Below are 13,343 nucleotides of genomic sequence, written 5' to 3' on the forward strand. Positions count from 1 at the left end.
AGGGAGGGACTCATGGCCTGTAAATTGGGAAGCATTCTCTGCATGTTTCAAGGCTCCTTAGCGAAAACCAACAGTTGTTTCAAGATGAGTCTGAAGCGAATAGTCTCAGGATTTATAGATGTTGATTTGCAGTCAAGCTACATGGGCATTTCTATGTGAAACTGTGCTTCCAGATAAATAATAGCAAGGATTTGTTTATGGATCATAGGTGATTTTCCTGAGAAATGCCCAGGAGGTCAGTTAAGATAAAATGATTTTAATAAATTTGTAGCTGATTTTTGGCTGAAAAATGCGTCTGTGTTTGTTAGGGCAGGCTAACTATCATGAGAATAGACCCCAAAATACATATGGCTAACACACACAGAGTTTTATTTATTGTTCACTTGATGGATGATAGGAACAAGTGAACAGGTCAGCAGAGTGGCTGTCTCCTATGAAGCCATGTAAGGGCTCAGGCTGATGGAGACTGTGCCGTTTTCAACATGTGGAATCCAGGGATACATGATTGAGGAAAAGGGTATAGAGGGGCATACGTGGAAAGGTCTGATGAGCCAGAAATGGTTCCCATCACTTTTGCTCCCATTCCAATGGCCACAGGGTTACATCTAACTGTGGAGAAGGTGGGAGACACAGTTTACCTGTGCTTCTCAGAAGAAGAGGAAAACATGGGTTTTAGTCAACACTTTCTGCCACAGTGTCCATTTATCAATCAGTGGCTGTTGTGACCTTTAGAAATAGACATACTTCATTCAAGAGATGAATTTTGTCAAAAAGATTTAAAGGGGAACTCTTTTTTTTTTCCCAAGGCATTTGGATAACTCTGACTTTATCCAAAGAGAAATATTTATTTTAACGTACAAGGTTGTAAAACTTCAGCACACCATGCTGCCCTAAGTCTGTCTGCTTTGTCCCCAAATCAAACAGGAATTGCATTCAGTTTTCATTCCCCAAAGCATTATTAACATCTCAAGACTATTACTCAGTTTTTAAACTGTTTAACACAACTTTACTTAATTCAATATATTATCATTGAAAACATTTGTTTGAGTATATTTGTTTGTGTTTTCTAACCTTGGAACTAGGGTCAATAGCCAGAGAATTACGTAACTATGAATCTAAGTCACTCATAAGTTAACCTCTTTAACATCCTTTCTTTATTAAGGTAAGCATATCCTTCTTTGGACTTTTCTGGCATTTGTGAATGAATAAACACACCTTGGTTTAGTAGTCAGTAGGAGTAATAGGCCTTATAATGACTTAATGTTCTTGTTCATTACTGGCCTTAAATTATATTTAATCTAAGGGTGGGACCTTGCTGCAGTATTACTTGTAGAACCAGTTATGTTTCATATAGAATGACTTTGTTCATCTGAAATCAGAAGTGAATTCTTTGTCTAGGCTAATTAGGTGGGTAAAAGGCAAAGCAAACAAAACTGCTTTGGAGTCAACTTGATTATGTAGGTTCATGAGGAACAGCGAACAGTTTTGATAACTGAACATACAGTTAATACCTAAATCTCACTCTACCCATTGGTTTCAGTTACTTCCTTGTGTTTACAGTAGTGTGCGACAAGTCAATTGCTTTCTCTTCTTTCATTTGCTCTCAGCCCCTGCTTGCTTACCTTTCTGGTAGAGAATGCTGGATCCTTCGTGAACTGCAGAAAGAGGCTAGGAACTGGGGGTCAACAGTAGACTATCTTTTCTTGTCATTGGGTTTTTTTTGGCAGAAGGCAAGATAGAGAAATGACGTATAGGTTCTGAAGTCACCTACCAGTTTTGTGGTTTCAGAAAATTATTTAATTTCTATGATCCCTAGATTCTCTATCTGTAAGAGACTGAAACTGTCCTTTTTCTCCCCCATAGAGTTTCTGTAAGGATTAAATGAGATCACGCATGTCATACTCTTAGTCAACTGCCTGGCATGTAGTAAGTACTCAATAAATGTTAGCTAAAAGTATTATCTATGAAAAATTTGGATATCCTGATCTCCCTTTTCTGTTCTGTGTACTTCTTTATTCCTGGTAAGAATTAAAGGGACATATATTGTAGAGGTTCCTCAGTAGTTAATATGGCAGCCCCCAATGCCCTCTATGACCTTAGGATGAAACAGCTTGGTGGTTCAGAGCAGCCCTTTCTTCTCAGCTCTATTTTGTTCTTGATATAGCTGTTCTGTTCACACACCTTGCAATCTGTGAAGTTAAAATTAACCTATTTGCCAACCTGCGTCTCAGTGAGAAACTGAAAAATTACACCTTCTCTACGCACTAGACAGTGTTTTCTAGTGCATCTTTGATGAAGAATATGTTAAAGCAAGAGATGGCTTAAAGGGAAAAGACTGAGTTCTATCTGCGCTTAGTTTATTCCTTTGGAAGAGTCCTCTGCAAATGTCAAAGCTGGGTTGAGAGAACAGGATGTGACATGGAAGTCGCTCAGTTGCGTCTCCACACACGTTTTTGAAATGGGGAATCAAAGTGTGCCAGTGTAACTGTCAGATTTGGGCATATGGAACAATCTAAGGAATCAGACTCTTTCCAGTAACAAGTTTAGCAACTTCCTTTAAAGGAGGGGGCAGGGGAAAGAGAGAAGAAAAAAAAAAGTACCCTCACGGCTTTTACAACCATTCAAAACAAGGGTTATCATCAGTCAGCAGTTCAAAGGGGTCCACTTTTACATTCTGTATTGAGCCTACGTTTTTCTGGGGTTAGATAGGAGTAGTGCAATCATCCACATATTGTCACCCTTGGTTGAAGATGCCCTGGAGTGATCTGGCCATCTTCTGCCTCCCTCTTAATTCAGAGCCATGGCAGGTGCCCAAAGATTATTTGTTGGTCTTGACCTTGTTCTGGAGGGCAGCTTATCACTTTTCTCTGAGATAGCCTGGAGGATTCACTAGTCTGCCAGATGCACACTCTTCCTATTTGTTTCCTATCTCCTTCAATGGGCCATTGTGAGGTATTCCTCAGTTCTTTCAGGATTTGTCTTCCAATCTTCCCCACTCATCCTCTAATTCTTAGAGTCTACATGGGTTCCATGTTTTATTATTTAGAACAATGAGGTGGGGCACAAAGTTGGGGTCTGATTCAAGGTCTAGATCAAATAATTTTTAAGCCATCAAAAAGATACATGTCACCTGACCCTTAGAGATGTGGTGAGAGGAGAAAAAAACATTGGAAATTGTCCTTTCCTGTTTGGCACTGTGAACACACAGCCAGGGAGGCAGGTATCTGTGATGCGTAGACTGAGGGGTAATAGACATAATTCTCTACCCTGAAGTATCTTATTTATGTCTGCAGTTTAACTACCAGAAATTCATTCCTTTGGATCTGGAGACATTTTAGTTTTCATCAGGTTTCCATCTATATCTGTCTGGGAAATACAACTTTAACACATAATTTATCCCTGAAAACAACCCAGTGAGGTAAATACTACTATTATTCCCATTTTAGAGAAAGCTGAGAGACAGAGGCATTAATCAGAGTCCAAGGTCCCATACCTAGGAATTAGTAGGTCAAAAATTTGAACAGATTTGTCCAGATCCAGAGCTCCAACTCTTAGCTCCTTATATTCTACACTAACAGCAATGATTCTTATTTTTTTGGCCACAGCACCTAAATAGTATTAACAGAAACTCTAGCAATACCCTGTCTGTCCCCACTTTCTAAGTAATTCTGGGAGTTCCCAGAGAATATCAGCTAGGTATGGACCCACGGATCTAGTAGGATCTACTAAATCCTTTTGCCCGGTGTGTCTCCTCAATATTATCCTGCTGCTACCCCTATATTACAGCAGTTCTACCCAAGAAGGCTGTGTTCTTTGGAATCTCCATGGCGTGAAGCCACATGGTACTCCATATTGAAGGAGTGAGGATGTTGTGCTAATGTGAGACATTGAGGCCTAAGCAGTACCATGCGGTGCCCAGATGTTAACACCTGGCACTTGGACCCTTTGCTAAGAACTCCCTCTCCCATCTCCTCCCCTCATAATGGACCCTTTCCTGTGTCAGTTCCTGAACCTAACCTGATAGGTTTCCCTGGAAGTGACTGATCCCAGCAACCCTCCCTTTGGGCCCATTTGACTTGTCCAAGGACTGATTTAAGCTCAGATAATGGTACTCTCCTTGGGTGGACTGGAGGCCAGAGAGAGATGGAGGACAACATCTTTCTTGGGGTTAAATCTGCAGGATATCTTATAAACTTACTTGAGCAACTGTCAAGCACGGTGTGTCTTCTCATTTGAAGAATGCCAAGCATCAGGGAGAGAAAATAAAACTGATAGGCAGTGAAGCAGGAAGGAAAAATACTGTGAAACTCCGGGGTGCATGTTAGTTCCCATTCTAGTAATTTCTGAGGTTTAGAAATGTCCCTCCTCTTCCCATACTTTATTGTTCTTTTCTTTCTCGAATATTATGAGCCAGTAAAATTTCACATTTGCCCAAGTTGATTTGAATTATGTTTTTGTCACTTGCACCTAAAAGAAATATAAAAGTTCAGCAGTTGGCAGTTTTGGGTTTAAATTTCTTGATATCTGTTTGCAACTCTCTCTCTCCCTTGGGCTTTGGCAAAGTAAGCTGGCCAATTGAAAAATTTCCACTCAACACTTTCCTATTTTCCATACTGCTCTCTCCCCTCACATCATAATTCCTTAAATGTAAGGTTGATGGTTTAAAACTTTCACATATGTACATGCAAATATACCTGGAAAAAGAAATACCTTAAGCCACTATCAGATAAAAGCATTTATTTGAGAGAGACTAGCTGAGAGTAAGCTAAGAATAAGACTTCTGAAAAGTGAAAAGTGGCTGATGAACAGCATAAATTGGAGATGTAAACTAGATTCAAATGTGACGTGCATCCTCCAAAGGTTCATGTGTTGGAAGCTTGGTCCTCAGGGTGGTGATGTTGAGTGTTGTGGAACCTTTAAGAGGTGGGGCAAGTGGGAGGTGATGAGGTCAGTGCAGATGGTGCTACCCTTGAAAGGGATTAACAGTCCTCATAGGACCTCAGCTAGATTCTGTGACAGCAAGCTGTTATAAAAAGAGCAAACCTAGCTTCCTGTTCACTGTACCATCTCTTCTGCATAGTCCAGCCATTGTGGTGCCATTTGCCACGAAGTCCTCACCAGAGACTAAACAGATGGGATCACCTGATCTTGGACTTTCAACTTCTAAAATGGTGAGCTAAATAAACCTCATAAAGTACCCAGGTTCAGGTACTTTGGTTTAACAACTGAAAAGGACCAATCACCATGGAAATGGTGGGAAGATTTTTTTTTCCCCCAGTGGTACCTTGCTTTCTAAAAGTCCCACTTACTTTAGCTGGATAAATCTGGATATTTGTGTACTTTTATTGTTCCTATTGAGGACAGGATTAAATTGAGGAAAGCATATATACACTGTGCTGTATTTATTTTATTTACAATATTTATTTTATTGTTTTTGCTATAAACCAGAATCTTTAAAAACTTAACATTCACACGTATTTCAAATGGAATGCAAATTGGTCATACGCTATGTTAGTGTTCTCCTTAAAAATAGAACTGATAGCATATATATAAATATATGGGAGGTGATATTCATAATGGGAATTGACTTATGAAATTATGAAGGTCAAGAAAGAAGTCCCATGATCAGCCACCTCAGGCTAGAGAATCAGAGCTGCTGATTGCGTAATTCATTCTGAGTCTGAAGGCTTGGGAATAGGGACACTGATATCCCACGGCCAAAGAGGATATCCTGGCAAAAACAGAGTGGACAAATTCACCATTGCTCCACTTTTTTGTTTTGTTTGGGCCTTCACCAGATTGGATGATGCTTGTTCATGTTGGTGATGGCAATCTTCTTTACTCATTCTACCGATTAAAGTGCTAATCTTCTCCAGAAATGCTTTCAAGACACACCTACAATTAATGTTTGCCAGCTATCTGTGTATCCCTTGGCTCAGTCAAAATGAGAAGTGACATTAACAGTCACTTTTTTTTTTTTTAAACTAAAGCTTCTGAAATTTTAATCAAATAGCAATACTGTAGATCTACCTTTCTTATCATCATTTAACTTTCACTGATCTTGGGTGGTGGCTGGAGTTTAGGAATTCTAGAAATATATGCTTCTGCTTTCTTGTGGATTGTTTGCCAGGTCTACCAGGAACTGCATCTTGGTTGCTTTCTCTTGAAGAGGAATGGGAGAACCGAAGAAAATTCAGTTACCCTGACTTTCATTTCCTTAGTACTGTCTTCTGGGTCAGTACTTTTAGGCTTTTTGTGTTATTTAAGAAATGTTTATTACTAGAAAGTTTATGTACCAGTTCTTTTTGATCCACTCATTTCATCAAACCATGGAATCTTAGATCTAGAAGGGACTTCAAGCTTTGAGTGATCCAGATCTTTTGATCACAGACTTTAGAAAACTGAGCTAGTTAGATGAGGGTCCATCCAGCTGCTTAGAGATCTTCCAATTCCTGGGACAGTGCTTTTCCAAATTAGGTTTTTTTTTTTTTTTTTTGAGCATATATCAAATTCAAACCCATGCTCATTCACTATTTATTTCCCTTTGCTTGCCTTCCAGACAGAGCTGACAGAATTCATTTTTGCCAATGTTCAACCTCCCCCTAGGTTAGAAAGTTTGACTTGACCTCGCCAGGAGTCAAGGGATGTGATGTACGACAGACTGAAAAACAGAGCCATGGGAACTCTGAAAGCCTGTCCAGATGAGAATCCAGTGTTCAGAACAAACTGAAATTTATGTCTGTGGGCTCTGTAGAGATGGAAACCATGCCACAGCCATGGGGATGCAAGATGGAAACCAGAGAGAGCCAGGGTCCTGGGGTGGGAGTCTGGAAAGTAGAGCCAGAGGAAGTGCCTCTGAAGCAGCCTTGGGGCCTTTCTTCCTGCAACCCTGGCCCCTGCCCATGGTTGAGGGGATTGATTTGGACCCGTAAGACTGTCAGTGATTACATGGAACAGAAACTATCAGAAAAACAGCAATTATGGGTGGTATTTTGGTGAATATTTGTCAGTCTTGATAATTCCCTGGTTGGAAATCCCGAAGAGGGATGACTTGGCTAAGCTTGAGAAGCATTCTTAAACATTTTTGAGTTCATACATCTATTATGAACCTAACTGATAGGCTCATACATATCACTGATGTTACAAATAAAAGAGCTAGAAGGTATGAAAAGCAATACTTTAGGTATTTCAAGGCATGTATATTTTTGTGGCAAGTTCTTAATGTGCTTCTATGTGAATAATGTATGATTTAAATTCTCCCACCCTCCAGCCTGACAAATTTGTGTTGAAATTAAAACGATGGGTCCCTTGAGAAAAGCACTGGAGAAGAATTGTAGAAATACAGATTTTAGCGTTGGCACAAAACGGATTTCTCTGTTCTTTGGCTAAATAGGGAAGGTTGTGGAATGAGAAAACCTCTATGGGGACCTCTAGTTAGAAAATTCATGCCTTTTCTTCTCCTTATCGTCTATTCTGAATGTTTTTTTTCTTCTTCCTGCGTCAATTAACCTGAACTCTTGAGTTTAAAACTTCAGAAGCATGAATAAATTTGTGTATTTCTTAGACTAAGATAATACGCAAATAAATGAAGGAGTGTTTTAAACTTCCTGGGCACAGGCTGAAAGTGCTGGATAGAAGTTTACTGTTACAATGTACAACTGGTTACAATGAAGGTGTGGTGATGATTTGAGGGAAGTGAGCAAGTTGATCCCATGCTCTAAGCTCCTCTTTGCTGGTGGTAATGTGCTAAGCATGTGCTTGCTCTGCCAACTCATCTCATTTTATTACTGATATTTTTCAGTTCCCTTTTTCTAAGCAAAATTCAGCACTTTGCCTGCACTTTACAAAACAGGTCACAAATGAGCCGGAGATTGAGATGGAACTTTGGGAGAAGTGAAGGGAGATCCTAATAAAGTGGTTTTCTACCTGGACAATCCTGTTGTTGAGTAGGTGGATCAGACAGCACCAGTGCTGATGACCCTGAGTGGGCCATTTCTTTCCACCCTAGCTTTGTGAAGATAAAATGTGGTTAAAATGATCCTAGAATCCTTGCCCCTTCTCCCCATCCCTATCCTTTTGGGGCCCCAACTGCTGCTTCACAGCAGGGAAATCCTGTGCACACCCCTCCCTCGCAACATAGGTTCTTGGCACCTCTGCTTTCCTCAGCAAACCTGCCTTTATAAGTGCTTTTTTTTTTGGTGGGGGTTGGGATGGAGGGTGACTGAGGATTGAACTCAGGGGCACTTGGACCCTGAGCCACATTCACAGGTCTATTTTGTGTTTCAGGGTCTCACTGAGTTGCTTAGGGACCTCACTTTTCCTGAGGCTGGCTTTGAACTTGCAATCCTCCTGGCTCAGCCTCCTGAGCCGCTGGGATTATAGGAGTGCACCACTGCAACCAACTATAAGTGCTTTTCTTACTGTCTTTGACATACTATTCCCCAAAGAAATATTTTATCTTCTTCTTTTCTTTCTTTCTTTTTCTTTTTTGATGGAATGGTGGACAGGGCTACAATAGTATTTCCATTCCGGAATTTAGGTGTTCCTAAGTCTTGCTCTCTGTGTTCTGTGAGTGTTCTGCCTGATATGAACAGATATAATGCAAAGAATGTTCAGAGGGTGAACATCTAGGGTGGATTCTGTGACTCAGTGATTGCATCAGTGAACGAGGCATTAACTTCCGTCAGTCATTTTCACTGTATTGGTATTTGACTCTTGGCTGATTACTTCAGGGTAACAAGATGACTGCCATAGCTCCTGGCAGCATGACCATATTCAAAGGTGGAAAGGAGGAGGGTGCAGATAAATGGGATTCTTATATGTCATTCTTATATGTGTAGAAAGACTGATAGACACACAGATAGACACAGGATATATAGAAGGCCCCAGAAGACTTTTATTCCTATCTCATTGACTAGAAGTATATTTTATGACCACCCAAAATACAGGGTCTGGAAAAGCCACTGAAAGTTGAATACCTTTATCCAAAATGCTTGGAACAAGAAGTGTTTTGGATTGCAGATTTTTTTTTTTTTTTTGATTTTAGAATATTTGCATATACATAATGAGCTTTCTTGGGGATGAGACCCAAGTCTAAATACAAAATTCATTTATATTTCATGTACCTCTCATACACATAGCTTGGAGTTAATTTTATACAATAATTTTGGTAGTTTTGTGCATGAAACAAAGTTTCACATTGTGGATTTTTTTTTTTTTTTTACTTGTAGTGTTGTCAGGACTTTGAAAGTTTCAGATTTTGGAAACATTTTGGATTTTGGATTTTTAGATTAGAGATGCTCAATCCATTATCTGGAAAACATGATCGGGATTTTAGGAATGGCTTAGGTAATCATTGATTCAAACACATGGGGTACCAGTACATGGCTGTTCTGCACAAAGCTGCGCTTCTGTTGGTATAGAAGGAGTGGATAACAGTTGAGGCCACATGCCTGTGTGTGCACTGACCAAGCATGGAGTGAGTAGGTTTTTCCTCCACACTGTCAAGGAGTGTGACTCATTCACCATGAGGGGCTCCCTTCCCAGTCCTAGAAAAAAAAATCATGAAGAGAGAAGATCTAAGCCAATCATGGTGGCCTAATTTTTCTTGCAAATGGTTCGGTTAAGCATTAGAAGCATGGCGCAATTTTGGCCAATGAGATATATGGGGGGAATCAGAAAGGAAACTTTTGGGGAAAGATTGCCTCCGACTAAAGGAAGCAGAAGAGAGGAAACAAGTATTTTTCTGGCAGAGATTGGCATGTGCAGTTGTGATGGCTGGTGCTGTTGCAATCATGAGGAGGGACTCACAATGTTCTTGAGAAAGGCAGAGGAGAAAAGACCCATAGGGCTTGATGACATCACTGATTGGCTGAGTTAACCATCCTTGGAGACATCTAACAAAGAACTTAGTATATGAGAAAATAATTCTTACCATCTAGACCATTCAGAATCACTTTTTTTCCCTATTATATTCTGACAAAGATTCTCATGGAAAGAGGCAAGGGACACTAATAAGTAGGCTTTCCAAAATGTATTCCCTGAATATGTTCCACAACCCAAAGTAATCCATGATCAAATAAATATGGGGAATTTAAAAACTATATGTGGCCATGGAAGTTAATGATCAAATTAGCATATCAAAGGCTCAGAGCAAAATGATTCTTAAAACAGATTTTTGCCTCTGCTTATAATTCTACAGCTCCTGTTAAAGGCAGGAGTGTAAAAACATAACATGCAGGTGAGAGAATATGCTTTCGAACAGAAAAGATATTTGAGGCAGTAATCACCACCCCAAATAAAAACATCCATTAAAAATTAAGATTTTTGTCCACTTCTTGGACTTGAATCTATCCTTGACACTGGAAAATCCCTTAGCAGGGCTTTCTTGCTTTCCAGATATCTTGAGAATGGCCCAATGGCTCTATTTAAAGACCAGCTCTCATTTATGGCTGCATAGACCAGCTGCCTTAACTTTTACAAACATCCTAAAGTAGCATCCTGTTAGAAAACAAGTATTGATTATTGATCAAGAACCAGAGCTCACAACTGTGAAATCAGAAGAAATTCAAGGACAGGTTGAGTACCTCTTATCTGAAATGCTTATGATAAAAAATATGTTGGATTTCATATCTTTGGGGATTTTGGAATATTTGCATTTACATAATGAGATCTCAGGGATTGGACACAATTTTGACACAAAAATCACTTAATTTCATATACCTAACACATGTAGCCTGAAGGTAGTTTTATACAATATTTTAGTGCAGGTTTTGACTATGACCCGTAACAGGAGAACAGAAGTTGATTTTCTACTTGTCACATTATGTCAGTATTCAAAAAGTTTCAGATTTTAGAGCATTTTGGATTTCAGATTTTTAGATTAGGAATGCTTAACCTGTATGAAACATTACTTTTATAACATTTTCCTAGAGTTGCTGTAATAAATCCCCACAAACTGAGTGGCTTAAAACAAGAGAAATCTCTCACAATTGTGGAGGGGAAAGTCAGAAATCAAGGTCTGGGCAGGGCCACACTCACTCCATAGGCTGTAGGGAAAAATGCTTCCCAACCTTTACTAGATTCTGATTGTCACTAGCAATCAACGGTGGTCCTTAGCTTGTGGCAGTGTACATAATCCAGCCTCTATCGTCACATGGTTGTCTTTCCTCTGTGTATCTGTGTCTCTTTCTTATGAGGAATCATGGGAATAGAGCCCACCCTGATCCAATGTGATCTCATTTTAATTAAATATATCTGGAAAACCCTACTTCCAAATAAGTGCATATTCTGAGGTTCCAGATGGATGTGAATTTTGGGGTGAATCTTATTCAATCCTGCTTAGTCTCTGGTTGAGGGGCACTTATTCTGGTTGGAATGGCCCCAAATTGTACAGTGTTGTCATTATTGTGGGAATCAGATAGCTCAAAGAGAAGAAAAAGTTCATGTTGTCTAGATGGATTGGGGAATGTGTGTGGATGAAGTGGAATTTGAATGAGGTTTGCAGGATTTGGTTTGATAGAGGGGATAAAGTAGAATGGTTTGGATCAGTCATGGCAATGGGATAAATTCACTAGCAAAGACTTCAATCAATAGTTCTGCTTTGAAAAAATTAATGACTTGACCCCTTACTTGCTTGGACTATGATTCCTGAGGACATGTGTGGTCAAGGTAGTACAATGGTACTGTTCCCAAAGCCCAGACTTCTCAACATGGCTGGGAAGGATGACTGTATAGAAAGATCCATTGGTATGTGTCGGGGGGAGGTGGGGCACTGAGGAACTTCTTTTATGCATGGATTATGACCTGTCTATCTTCTTTCAAGAAAGATGTGGGGATAGTGTAAGAGGATTAAGTGTTTTAATTGTAAAAACATAAGATAGATTGATGATGTTCACTTAAAATAGGTATTTGAAGACCAAAGTTATAGGTCAAATTAAGATGCAGATTTTTGTTGTTCAAAGTACAGAAGAATGAAGTTCTCAATCATTATCATCTATGGGTTTTTATTTTGTTTTGTTTTTGTTTGCTAACATTTCTTTTCGTTACCATTAAGATTTTACCCTGCTTAAATTGTTCCCCAGATATCCTAATAATTACTGATTCATGGCATTCAGAATATCTGTAATACTGTTTGGATGCTCTAGTTATTAACTTTAATCATTTAAAAGTAACTGCAGCATGACTCCACGTGCAAAAAATTGCTAGAGAAGACTTTGCTCTGCCTCATATAGAAGCAGCCCAGTACTTCCTTTTCCTCTATATAGCTTTCTCCTCCTATATATAGATCAAACAGTTTCTAAAAGTATCTCTAATTCCTGGTCTTCAAAGTCTGCTAGAGCAGCTCTGAAAATTGGCTCCAGAAATAATTAAGTTTCTATTCAGCCTACTAATTTAAGTCAGCCGTCCCCAAATTTGCGAAAGTGGTTTGCTCTAAAATGACATCCTTTTGCTTCACTGTGACTGCAACTTTGGTTCAGTGTGCTTTTGACCACTGTTTTGTCATCCACAATGGTCCTGTCGAGACACAGAAAATTTTTTACCTGGTTCCTCCAGATCATATAGGGACAAGCCTCCTGCCTATGACCGGCTTCTTTAATACCCTTTATCATATTTTGGTGGCAAACTTTTGAGTTTCATTGGCAAAATTGTCTTTTGTCCCAATCTTCTGCAGGATGGAATCAGACATACTATTCACTTTAAATCAACAAGTCTGAGCAAAGTAGAAAATATTTGAGTAAAAACCAAAAAAATCTATATGAAAGTTACAGAAGAATGATGGGAAAGGGCATGTTAGGGGGCAAGGCCTGGGCACTGACCATCAGAACAGAGGCTGGTATGTTTAAACTCCAGGTGCAACTGTCTGAGTGCTTGCTGTTGCCAATTGCTGTTTCTAGATTGTTCCTATTGCCTGAACGCTCTCAATCTCTGGCTCAGCTGGTCTGCTGCTCTTTTCTGTGATGGGCTGCCAGGAAGAGAAGTGTCCTGCTTTCTAGAGTACTGAGTGAGTTTGCTGTTTGAAGAAAACTGCTATTTCTCCCTTGAGGATCACTTTACGTAGAAACTGTTCAAGGGGTCTCTGGGTTGTAAGTTTGAAACTGAAGCTAAAGCCTTTTAGAGAAAAGCTTTGGAAGTCTTCTGGCAGATACTTTTTTTTTTTTTCCCCTCCCATAGAGACTGAAGAGAAAGAAAAGGCAAAAGAAATCAGAGCTAGGTAATGCTTTTTAGCTGAAATTAGTGTTAGAAACTTCTGGGAGTTTTGAGAACACTAATAAGTAAAGAGTATTTGAAGTGTGTTGGTCCAAATGTTAAATTAGTGTTCAGTGATTTTGATATTAGTTTTT

The 13,343-nt window shown here is 39.5% G+C and overlaps 1 long non-coding RNA gene across 3 annotated transcripts in view; it reads left to right on the top strand.

Moving 5' to 3' along the window:
- Window positions 1–4,987: 4,987 nt before the first annotated feature.
- LOC139707717 (uncharacterized) overlaps window positions 4,988–13,343 on the top strand; it is a 115,047-nt gene continuing 106,691 nt past the window's right edge. For all 3 annotated transcript variants that reach the window (XR_011709182.1, XR_011709181.1, XR_011709184.1), the window contains exon 1: window positions 4,988–5,171. This is a non-coding gene — a long non-coding RNA (uncharacterized lncRNA). The remainder of the gene's footprint in view (window positions 5,172–13,343) is intronic.

Source organism: Marmota flaviventris, chromosome 11 (genome assembly GCF_047511675.1).
Source record: "Marmota flaviventris isolate mMarFla1 chromosome 11, mMarFla1.hap1, whole genome shotgun sequence".
Lineage (NCBI taxonomy): Eukaryota > Metazoa > Chordata > Mammalia > Rodentia > Sciuridae > Marmota > Marmota flaviventris.